Source organism: Cygnus olor, chromosome 21 (assembly GCF_009769625.2).
Source record: "Cygnus olor isolate bCygOlo1 chromosome 21, bCygOlo1.pri.v2, whole genome shotgun sequence".
NCBI classification, from domain to species: domain Eukaryota; kingdom Metazoa; phylum Chordata; class Aves; order Anseriformes; family Anatidae; genus Cygnus; species Cygnus olor.
The window spans coordinates 4,160,534-4,172,066 of NC_049189.1; the positions used below are offsets into that span (position 1 = coordinate 4,160,534).

Below are 11,533 nucleotides of genomic sequence, written 5' to 3' on the forward strand. Positions count from 1 at the left end.
CTTCTGCACCAGCGCCAGCCTCACGTATTTTCCTATTGCCCTGGTGCAACAGACCAACGCCACATTAGTGGGACACAAGGCTCGTTTCAAGCAGCTCTGAACACACACGCGCACTAAACAAACAGATCTCAGATGAACTGTTTGTGCTCTGTTTGAATTACAAGATAGTTCGGTGTTGATGTTTTGTTTTGATTTATACATGCCTTCTTTTGAGCCTATTGATTTAAATCTCAGCTGCCGTCAGATACCACTTACCCCTTTTAAGTCAAGAAAGATGATTTGTGTGGACTTGATGCAACTGAACCAATTACAATACATTTCCATAGCAGAACCGGAGTGAAAAATAGCTGAAACTTAAAAATAGCCAGCCTAACCAGGCCACCAGCCTAATAAATAAAAATGGACATCACAAAGTTAGGGAACTGTCTTTTTTTTTGTGTGTGTGTGTGTAGTTGCTCACTCGTGTCAGTATAACATCCTAAATGTTTCCCAATCATCCTTATTTCTTATAAATTAGAAATTAACTACAAATCCAGCACCGCATTCACATACCAACACCACGGAGCACAGCGTGTCACTGAAGCTTACAGTGTCCTTAAACATGGCAGGTAATGAAATCAAAGCTACCCTCAGGCAATCTTAATGTATGAACAGCTCTGCTGAGAAGATAACACAGGTTCTGCTGTGCTATTACACAGCCAGTAACACGGGCTTGCAAAATTCTATATGCTCATGGCACAATTTTCCCCCTCCCACTCCCAAAAGTAAAATAACTTCTTTATGGGCACACCAACCACCCAGTATGGCTAGGACAGAGAGACGCATTTTGTGGCTATGACTGTAAGTTTACAAATAGCACGTTATTTAAAATACCAGTTAGTAAAATAGCAACAGCAGAATATCATTTTTCTCACCTAAGCTGTAATCAGCACCAAGAATTAAACATAGCACAGCTCTTCGCAACCGTGACTGTTGTTGATTATTAGCCCCGTGCTGCGGCAGCACAGAGCCTCTACCCACAACTCCACCAGAGACACTTCTGCATGCATACAAAAAACCCCACTACAGTAAAATGAACTCCCAGATTCAAAGAAATCACCATTTTTTAAGCCCAGCTACATAATTACTGCTTAAGGCAGGTCTGTCTCTCCCAGCTCCGCTCACCTTTTCTGCCCGAGGAACGCATGCCATTTCGCATAGGGCTATCAAGGGCTTTGTCCAGACGGAGAGTTATCCCCCTCTCGGTTGCTCCAGAGCATAAATCCACATGCCAAAGGAATCATAAAGCCGGAGAGGCAACACAAGTACGCCACTGGACCTCTCCCTGAGCTCAAGCCATAGCATCCGCACAGACAATGACCTACAATCACGCTGTAGCCACAACCAAAGCTACGTGAGTGGTAGAACAATAAAAAGAAGTGCCCTCAATCCAGGGGCAATCAGCACGCTGTATTTGGGTAGGGAAGCAGAAGAAAGAAGCCGTTTACCCCAGTCAGACAACAAAGCCTGCTAAAGAGTCAGAAACAACTTAGAAGCTTCACCATTCAGTCAATGCTCCATTAAACTATGACAGTCGCTGCTGCCTACTCTCAGTACACTTTTTCCAAGGGATCTAACACACTGGCATCTATTCCTCACACCCACATGCTATTTCTTTCCCTCTTCTGCATGCCTCGATATCATCAGCCAGTTAAAGTTATCAGGAAGCCGGGGGAGGCTTTACATGAGGCTTGATAACATGATCTGTGGAGCAGCTCAAGCCCTCGCGCAGCAGTCGCTTTTCACAGCTTCAGAACACACCGTAATTGTTTTTGTTTTTACAGATGCTGCTGTAAAAACAGAAGTCATTAAATGATCATCAAGAAAGGAAACTATGTCTACACTGAAATCACCTTCCAGGCTCTGTACGCTCCCTTTTACTTTCATCATCCCAACGCATTTCTCCAAAGCCTTCTCCCTTGGCAGCAGTCTCCCTTTACACGTGCCCCCAGACCAAACATCCCAAAGCCAACACACAAACCTCACAAGGAGGGATTTTTATTGCAGGCTAGCTGGGCTTTTCACCGGGGGTGGGGGGAGAAGGCAGAACATGAAAGTTGAGAGGGGTTCAAAAGAGTGTGCTTCAGAGTCTCACCTCATGTGCTCCCTCTTTCTTTATACGTTCACTTCCAGAGAAAGAAGCCGAGCCAGCGCTGGGAGGGGAGGAGGGAAGAACGTACAGAATGTTTTGGCATCCTTTAGCTTCTAATTTACTATTTCGGCTTTCTGCGAGGTTACCAAAAGGCCACTCCGGAGAAGGAGGAAAGGTAGAAAATGCCTCCCATTCTCTGCCTTTCACTGCCCAAGGAAAAAGAGATCGTGTTTGCGTGAGAGCAGAGTCCCAAACACAGCAGAGTATACGGCAAAGAACAATGAGCTCGCAAGCCTGGGCATTGTGTGCATCCACCTCCCTCTCTCCCCTCCAGACCACATCAACCAACAAGACGAATCTCCCCAGTCGCCACTCATCCAAACCAGGCCACCGAACCCAGCCCCGGTTCCTAATTTTACAGGACGAGCTCAGGGAGGAAAGCCAAGATAAGATGCGTTTACCAGAAGTGCTTTTATTATCACAGAGATGCTGCCACCCCTCGCAGCCACCATGGATTTCTCAATTCTAAGGGAGCAGCGTACACAAAACAAATGTTTGCCTGGCAATACTAGGGCTACAAAAAACACCGTACATCACCCATTAATCTGAATATTTGGCATACGCCTTTTACAATACGTACTCCTTTTGACACAATGTTTGTTTTCATCTGGTTAAAAATTTGCATTTAAGAGGGGGCATACTACGGGAATTGTGTCACTTCGGGTTTGTTCCAAGAGAGCCATAATTCTTACCGAATTATAGCATTAAGGACTGCTGAATGAGGTTTCTCGTTTCAGTTACACCCCTGCGCACGCAAAATAACACCTTTCCTTTCAGTAACTGGTCAGTGAAACTCATGAGTAAACAGACCTCAGACCGTAGCCCGCTGACTGCATAAAAATATTCCGAGCTCCTCGCCCCCAAGAACATCGCCGCTTCCAGGAAAAACTCCGCATAAGAAGTCAGTAAATCAAAAATAACTGCAGCCAGCGTGCGAAAATAAGTCTGAGGGGAAAGCCGCTCCAACAATGAATCACATTGTTTTCTTCCCAGCGATTTCTTGAGCAGCCAGTTTCGGCGGCGACACCTCGACCGCTGCCTGCCTCCCACCACTTCTCCGATCGCGAGCGTCTCCTTTCACACTTGAGAAACGAAAAAAAAAAAAAAAAATAAAGGGAAGAAAAGGCTTCCCCACGGCACCGGGGATGTTGTGACGGGGTCGGGGTGCGCGGTGCCCCCGCTCCGTGGCTCCGCACCTACCCCCTGAGGCAGTTTCCTTTGTGTACCCGGGCGGGCTCAGCGCTCCCTGCCCTCCTTCTCCAGCCACAGCTCTCTCAGCGCCCTTCCTCCACTCGCTGGCAAACCAAAATACGGGCTCAGCGTGCGGACGGAGAGCAAATAATAATTAAAATAAGGGCAAAAAGCGGCCGAGCGGAGCCTCTCCCCCCCCACGACCCCCGGCTTTACAGCCCCACCGTCCCCCCCCCGCTCCCCGGGGGGTTCCGCTGTCGGCTTGTCGCGACATATCGCGGCCAAGCAGGGCGGGAAGGGCCTCGCCCCCTCCCCCTCATTCCCCCGGGCTCCCCCCCGTACCTCGGCGGCGCTCACAGCATCCGCGGCGGCTCCGTTCTCGCAGCCGGGACAAAGCGGCGGCGGGGAGCGGCTCCCCTCGGGCTGCCTGGCGGCGGAGATCCCCTCGCGGTGCCTCAGCGGCGGCCCAGGGGCATGGCGGCGGCGGCGGCGGGGAGGGGAAGGAGCGGGGCCGGGGGCTGTGGGGCGCAGCGGCCGGGCGCTGCCTCCTCCCTGCCCTCACACACACACACACGGAGCACGCAGCGAGCGGGCACCCAGCAACGCAGCCAGGCCGGAGCCGCCGCCTGCCAGTATCCGGCGCGCCGATTGGAGGAGGAGCCGCGCCCCGTGACCCGGCAGGAGGCCGAGACCAATGGGAGGAGCGGATGGAAGTGATTTAAAAGAAGAAGGGGAAGGCGGAGCGGGGGGGACGGGCGGGGTTGGGCAAGGCCCGGCCCGCCTGAGGGGGGGGCGGCACAAAAAGCGCCCGGCCCCGGGGCGCCCCGCTGCGACCCCCGGCCCTGAGGGGACTCCCCCCCGCCCCTCTGGGGTCTGCGGGGCCCGGCCCCGCCGCAGCAGCCCCTGGGGGTGGCTCCAGATGATGCCACGGGGGAGCTGCCATTGGGTGTCCTCTCGGGGGGCAGCGGTGGGCAGAGGATTTGGGGGAGCCCCCACCCATCTTGGAGCCCCCCCAAGCCACCCTGGAGCCCCCCACCCGTTCTGAATCCACCCACCCCCCCTGGAGCCCCCCAGCCACCCAGGCCACGGTGCCCTCCCACAGCCCTTCCGCCGCGTTTTGTTCTCATCAATAAATAAACATTTATCAGCATCGCCACATAAACGCGTTTCAAGTCTTCTCAGTAGGCGCTAAAGCGATGCGGAGCAAAATTTTACAGCTCTGCCTTTGTCTGCGCCGAGGCTCTGGCACCTCAGAGCTCTCAGGCCACGGTGCTCACGTCGAGCCGCTGGGCTGGCGCAGAAAGTTGGGATTATGTGTAAGTGCAAGGCTAGATAAAAAGCTGAGGCTGCTGCTTATCGCTCGGTGCGGTGAGGATGTTGTCACAACAGCAGAATTCCCAATTACTGGGTGGCAATTAATAAAGCGCTAGGTCACTTAGGAGCTTTTCAAGCTCCTTCAGCCCTGAGCTATCACGCAGTTACGAAAGATAGCACGGAGGTACCTGCGCCATAAATAGAGCAAACTTGTTATTTAACCTTAACCTTAGCTTTCATCTGCAGAACACGGGCCAGCAAAATAAATCACATGGCTGTAAAGAAAGTCACACATTCTTCCTGGGGATCTGAGAAATTTCGTGTGGAATTACATCTCCTTTTTGAAAAAGCACTAGGATCTGTCAGGACAGATTTTGCCCTCAATTACACTTGTGTAACCCCAACTGTTTGCTGTCTCTATAAACTGCCTTCATGGCTGATTCCAGCGGTATCGCAGGAGATACATTTGAGGCTGTTAACATTATTGCCTTTAGCAGAGGGAAGTGGGAACTGTTTTCACTGAAGAGAAAGGCACACACAAGGAGATTTGAGGTCTGCACATCAGAGGAATTTACTTCTTTACCCTGAGCATGCAGGACAAATTTATCCCTAGCATAACTTCAGGGACATTATCACCAGAGGTTGAGACACAGAGTTGATTGTGTTCTAATAACTAATTTAGATAAGCGTCTAAAAATGCACATCAGTTAAATGTCTGACACAGCCATTTTGGAGGCTATACTTTAGCTGTCCTTGATAGAGTCTGATTCCATCTCTCCTATTTTCTCTGCTAATTACAATTTCACGTTCCTCGGTCTCTGGATGTATGCCTTAAAAACTGTACAAATTGCCACAACGCGGGCGTGCCTTCAGCTTTCTCCAGTCTCCATCTCTGTGATAGCAAAAATTCTCCACAGCAGCCCCCCTCTGTCTCTCCCTCTCCCCTTCCGCTAACCTCCACATCACCCCACGAGCATTACAAGCATTTATTCGCAACGTTTTGATGCTGTATTTTGTCATTAACAAAAAACAAGTCCATTTGTGGGGGATTTCCTGTTACGCCGTGTAACTAACATCTATATACCTCCTGAAATCTGCACAGCCGGTTGAAGTGCAGAAGCAGGTGATTACTCACAGCCAGTGACAGCAGGCAGCCCCACATCCTCATACCACGCACAAGTGATCCAATTATAAGTTTGCTTCTTAACCATAGGATTGTTGCAGGAATAGCACTTGAAGCGTTTTCTTTGGCAGAGAGGCAGCCCTCCCTGTGGACAATAATAAACAAAGCCACAGACCTTGTCCTGTAATCTTCTACCAGCTAAAGTAGCATGAGGTTGAGTCAACACAGGGGAGATCAAGGAAGACCCAAAAGCTGCAGCGAGAGATCATTGTCCGCCTATCTGGGGACTGCAGACATTCACGGTTCACATCCTGCTGGAGGGAGAGGGATGGTGAAATGACTGGGCATGTTCTACAAGTAAAATATTTTATATGCATATGGATTGTCTACGTGAGATCCTAGCAGGTCTTTAGCAAGGCATTTTCTGACATCCTTGTGATGTTTCGTGTGTCTGTGCCCCAGCCTTCCTGGGAGGTACAGGAGTGCTGATGCAGAGGAAGGCTAATTGGCTAAATCCACAGAGAGACTTAAATTCCAACGTGCTACAGAAGGTACCTACACAGAAAACGTTAATCCTCAAAATCCTGTTCCTTACCCCTGGACATTTCCAAAGATCTGATGCAGCAACATTTCTGCTGAGTACTCTGGATCCGAAACACTGCTTCTGCAGCCAACTGGAAATGTTTCTGTCTTGGCCACAGGCAGGGTCACACCACAGCCCCATCGCTATTCCCAAAACGATGGCAGGGCCGCATGTCGCCGCTGCACACACAGGGATCCATCCACGCAGCCGCCGCATTGTGGAGGTCATTTAGCCAAAAGCACGCTTCTAGGTGTGCCAGGAGAAGGCTGCAGTGTGCCTTGGGGTTGGCAGAAAATAAATAGTGTTGCTCCTTCCTCATCTGCTGCTTTCCCATCTTCCACGCTCCCACAGACCTGTCCCAATCCATCCTGCCAGCTCCCCTTCGGGCCTCTCAATGCGGAGTCGTGCTCCACCAGTCGAGCCTTCGGCTTCTACTGAGGCAAAGGCACGGTAGAAACTACAGATGTTTAGCATTGTCATTCTTATGTTATGGAAAAAACCATGCTCTGCTTTGTCTGTTACTTTTCCATGATCCTAAACAACATCTTCTTCATTAGGAAAGAAAAATAAAAAAGAGCCAGTGGCAAAATACCTCTTCGCAAAGGGGGCAGAAAGCAGGCACTGATGCAAAAGGAAAATCACTTTCAGACAAAATAGGTCATCAATGCGTGAAGAGTTAAAGTGTTTCATGACAATTTTGCTGCCAAATCCAGATAACATTCATGTGGGTGGAGAGAAGTATCTGTAGTGCAGCCAGCAAACCTTAGAAACACTCTGGAAGGGAATAAATACATTTACATAATAATGATGTGAAGCATTTCTGGATTTATTAGGGTGATGCAAGAAGAACTCTTACTCTGGGTAAAGGAGGATTCCACAGACACTTTTGTCTCCTTTCAGATGCTGATCTGTTTCCTGCGTGTGCATAAAACTTTTCTGACACTTCCCTTTTGCTGCAAAGTTTACTGTCAGCGTATTACAGAGAGTCTGAACTTATCTGTTCAGTCAGTAGCCACAGAGGTTTATTACATGGATAATTGACTTAGTTCTGGCCTGGATTGTTTTTTCTTTGCAGTTTTAGATAACATTTCTTTCCTTCTCCCTTTGTTAGTCTTGCATCTGTTATATGTGATATATATTTAACTTTTTAAAAGTATCTCTTTACATGTGTGTTCTAACGTGGCTCTTTTTTTTTTAAAAAAAAAAAAAAACTATTTGCCAACTGAATGAAACAAAAATCTATGAGAAAAAAAATCTCCGACTAGGAACAATCAAGTCAAAAAAATACCAATCCTGAGAAATCTGTCACCACCCTTTCAACCCAGCCAGTTAAAACAAGCGGGAGAGGAGATTTTATTTTTTATTCCACAGTCATGAAATTACAAACCAGTCCTTGACCATGACAGATGAGTCAGGTTCTAACCTCAGCAATGCAGTAAAAACCCAGCTCTAATGAAACAGGCGAATGTCAATACAGCGATTAGCTTGGAAGATAATATTCTGAGAGGCTTTCACAGATGACCTAACTCCACTTGCAAAACAGGATTAGATTCTTTCTTTCCCTTTTGTAATATCTGAAAACCTGCCCTTTAAATGAAAACTATTTGCTTTGGGGCTTTTTCTGTTTTGTTTTGTTTACTCTAGAAATCTCAGGAATTTCAGATCCCATTTTCATTTATATTAGCAGAGAACTTTTAGGAAGCCTCGCAGTGCTCGAAGGGTGGATGGGTGGGAACCCCTTCCAAGCAGTTACCTCTACTTAAAACTGCCTGCATGGGTTGCAATGAAAGCAGAAGCAAAGTAAATGAGATTTAAATCAATCTGAGCACATTCCCACACATTTGAACACATATAAAATTCCAGCAGCTCAACAACATCTGTTAAAAGGAATCATTTTATTCATTAATCTGATAAAACTTCATAGAAATGGGTTGTGACTGTCAGTGTTTGCAGTTTGTGGGAGGGAGCGATATGTGCGCAGCCTGTGCCAGCTATCTTCTGTCCCCTGGGTACAAGCTCTTTGGGGCAGGAACTATAGCTCCAATTCAGAAAAAAAAAAACCCGCTGAATATGGATGAACTGCTGAATCGGGGTCTGTGTCCTGCGCGGCCTTTGTTGAAGCACTTACTACTGTAACAACTGACAAAGTGTTTCCAAAATATTTGCCTGTTAGAAAAATAAAGAGTTGAAAACAAACCACTCAAACTCCGTGCTTCCCACTGAGCTCTCCTCGCGTGCCTTTGAAGCCGGCACTCCGTACCACTCCTTGCTGGCCAACCCAGGTCTGTTTCCTAAGCGTCTCTACCCTCATGGATGCCTGAGCCAGAGGATGCATTTGGAAGGGCTGGAGAAGCGAGTGGCCACACGCCGCTGGGGGCCACGGGGAGGATGCTCTTGGTGCCTTCAGGGACACTGGAAGAGAAGGAAGCTGCCAGTCAATTATCACAGCAGCAGATCGTTCCCCCCGCAGATCACAGCCGCGGTGGCACACAGCACGTTCCCAGCCTGCATCCACCTTGGTGGCTTCTTTCCGATTCTTTAACACCAGGCTCTTAAGCCTCCTCTGAACACCTTTCCTGTGATCGACAAAAAGCACCCTGTCTGTATCTCTGCACGTGGCTCAGTCGCTGTGTCTTTGCTGTGAAGTTTTGGAAGCGTTGATAGCACACACGACTCTGAAACGTCTGGTTTTAAATATTCTGAAACATCCCAGAAATGTTAAGTGTTATAAATTAGTTTCCTCGGGGAACAAAATATATATATATATTTCTTTTTATCTGTTAAAGCTTTTCCATTTCCCTGACTCAGACCATTTCCTGGTGGGTTCTGCATAATGAATATTAGCAGAGGTTGGCTTACCACAGTGTCTGGTGAGACTCATTTATCAAAGCCCAGGATGTGCGCCATGCAAAGGGGAAAAAATCCCATTGAAAACGAACAAAAAAAAATTCAGCCCTAACAATCTCTCCTCTCATTTTTGTACACTTGGGCATGTTCCAGTGCATGCAGCGAGAAGACAAAATGGCCATCTGCAGAACATGGGATGTATCTAACGAGAGATTTGTACACCTTGAAAGTCACCGGTGCCGGAGCTGCGGATGACTAATGGCAGCCTTTCCTCCGGAGCGGGATTAATCGCGTTGCCCCTCGGGGCTTGTTGCTGTGTCCTCCTTACACCTGGGGACAGTTACAGGGCAATCTGTTCCATGATTTACTGCTTTTACAAAACCTGGTAAATAAAGGAAATATAACAAACTTACTCTTCACGCCAAAGAGCTTTTAAATAGCATCCCACCCTGGAAGCGGTCCTTTCAAGCAGAATGCTGCAAAAAGGATCCTAAATAGGATCCACAAATCAGGCTTGGGCATGTTTAGATCCACTTCTCCAGCCCCAGGCAGGAAGGACAGAGGCATACTCGCCCCCTTCTTTCCACCAGGAAAGTGCCCGTTTGGCACAAGGTCAGCACAACGGGACCACAGGCAAAGGGGAAACCCCGGGGAGCCGTGGTGCAGACACCTCTGTGCCTCTAAAAAACCCTCAGAGCCAGGGCAGGGAGGGAGGAAGGGCCCACAAAGCTGCTCGATGCCTCCGCATCCCGAGGCTTTCTGTTTGTTCAAAGGTTTGCTCCGATATTTTTGAGCCATCCTCTACTGCTGATGTGGAACACCTCATCCGTGCCCTCCCTGCGTTTCCACTATAAATTCGCTGCTTCTCCTTCAGTGCAGAAAGTAGTAAACGGATTTACAAGCTTCTCTTCTTGTCCTCAGCCACTGACTTCACTTTAAACTGTTATAAATGGCCAAAGCGTGCGAGGCAGAGGGAGATGGATTGGTTTCAGATTTGCATTTTCGCCCTTCCCTCTGCAGACACGCTCCTCCAGGAGGAGGCTCCGGCTCTCGCCTCCCCATTGTGGCTGCTCCTTCCCTGGCGTTGCGGGGCCGTTACCTTTGATGGCACGTTTCAATGTGCTTTTCTAAAGGCAGAGAAAAAAATAGTGACGGAAACGGGAAAATTTCCATTTCAAGCACCGATCCTGCTTCCACCCCCTTTTCCCCTCAGCATTCGATGTCTTCAAAGCGCTGCAGAAAATGGAGGAACGAATCCTGCCCGGCTCGCTGCTCCGTGGTGCCCACCCGGGACAGGTGAGCGATGGAGAGGTGATAAACCCGAGGTCCCAGCACAGGTCCACGAGGATCAGCACCCACGTGGGAACACAGTCCTGCTCTCAACACCCACCTTTACCCCGTGCCACCGGACAAGAGGCTGCCAGGTTTTGTTAATTAATAAAGAAGTCGCCTTCCTATGGACAGGCACCTCTCCTGCTCAGGCTGGAGATGGGTTCAGGCTGCAGGTACCTCGCACCACCCGCTCTCCGGGTTTTGATGCAACAGTGCACTTTTTAGCCCCAAATTCAGCTGTTCTCACTGCCAGTGGCTTTATAGCCCGAAGAGAAGCCACCATGTGCATCTTTCAGTCACTGCTTATTGCAGCAGACAGGAGCAGAACCTGACAGCAAAGCACAAACCCCCCAGGCAAGGACTTATCTGAGGAACTGCAGCAAAAGGGATCGGTCTTTGCAGCCTAGGAGCTTTTCTTCCCCGGCTGGTGTTCGCAGACCCGCATCAATGAGACAAATTAAAACTAAAATAGCGTGGAGGTAGGAGCGCAGCCTGGAACCTGCCTCCACAAGAGGCTCTGCTCAGTGAGCAGGATTTGTCACCTACCCACCAAGGCACTGGCTTGGGAGCTTTGGCACACACTGCTTTTTGTTTGGTATCTGTTTGGTTTTGCACAAAACTCACAATAATGCCAACCTTGCCCCGTGTGCAGTAGGCTTCTGACACAAAAATCCCCAGCACATTGTGCAGGACCAAGGCAGGGCTGCGTTTGCACATCCTCCAGACACCGCCTCAGACACCGCCGGGACTCTGGTCACAGTGAGAAGGAAGAAAAAGGCGACACAAATGTCTCAACTGCATCTTGGTTTAATATCCGCATAGCTAGCTGAATAAGCAGCGTCAGCCCTCATTTTTCAGCACCTGCTTAATGCGATATATATTATTCAAGACCCTTCTGCAAAGTTTCAGGGAGATAGGACAAGCACGTACAACGAGGCACGGATGATGCCCA

At 49.0% G+C, this 11,533-nt stretch overlaps 1 protein-coding gene across 2 annotated transcripts in view; it reads right to left on the bottom strand.

Annotated features, from left to right (window-relative positions):
- The window catches only part of RERE (arginine-glutamic acid dipeptide repeats), a 232,261-nt gene extending 228,221 nt beyond the window's left edge, over nt 1–4,040 (bottom strand). For both annotated transcript variants that reach the window (XM_040533319.1, XM_040533315.1), the window contains exon 1: nt 3,725–4,040. The gene's annotated coding sequence lies outside the window, so the exon portion shown is untranslated. The remainder of the gene's footprint in view (nt 1–3,724) is intronic.
- Nucleotides 4,041–11,533: the final 7,493 nt, after the last annotated feature.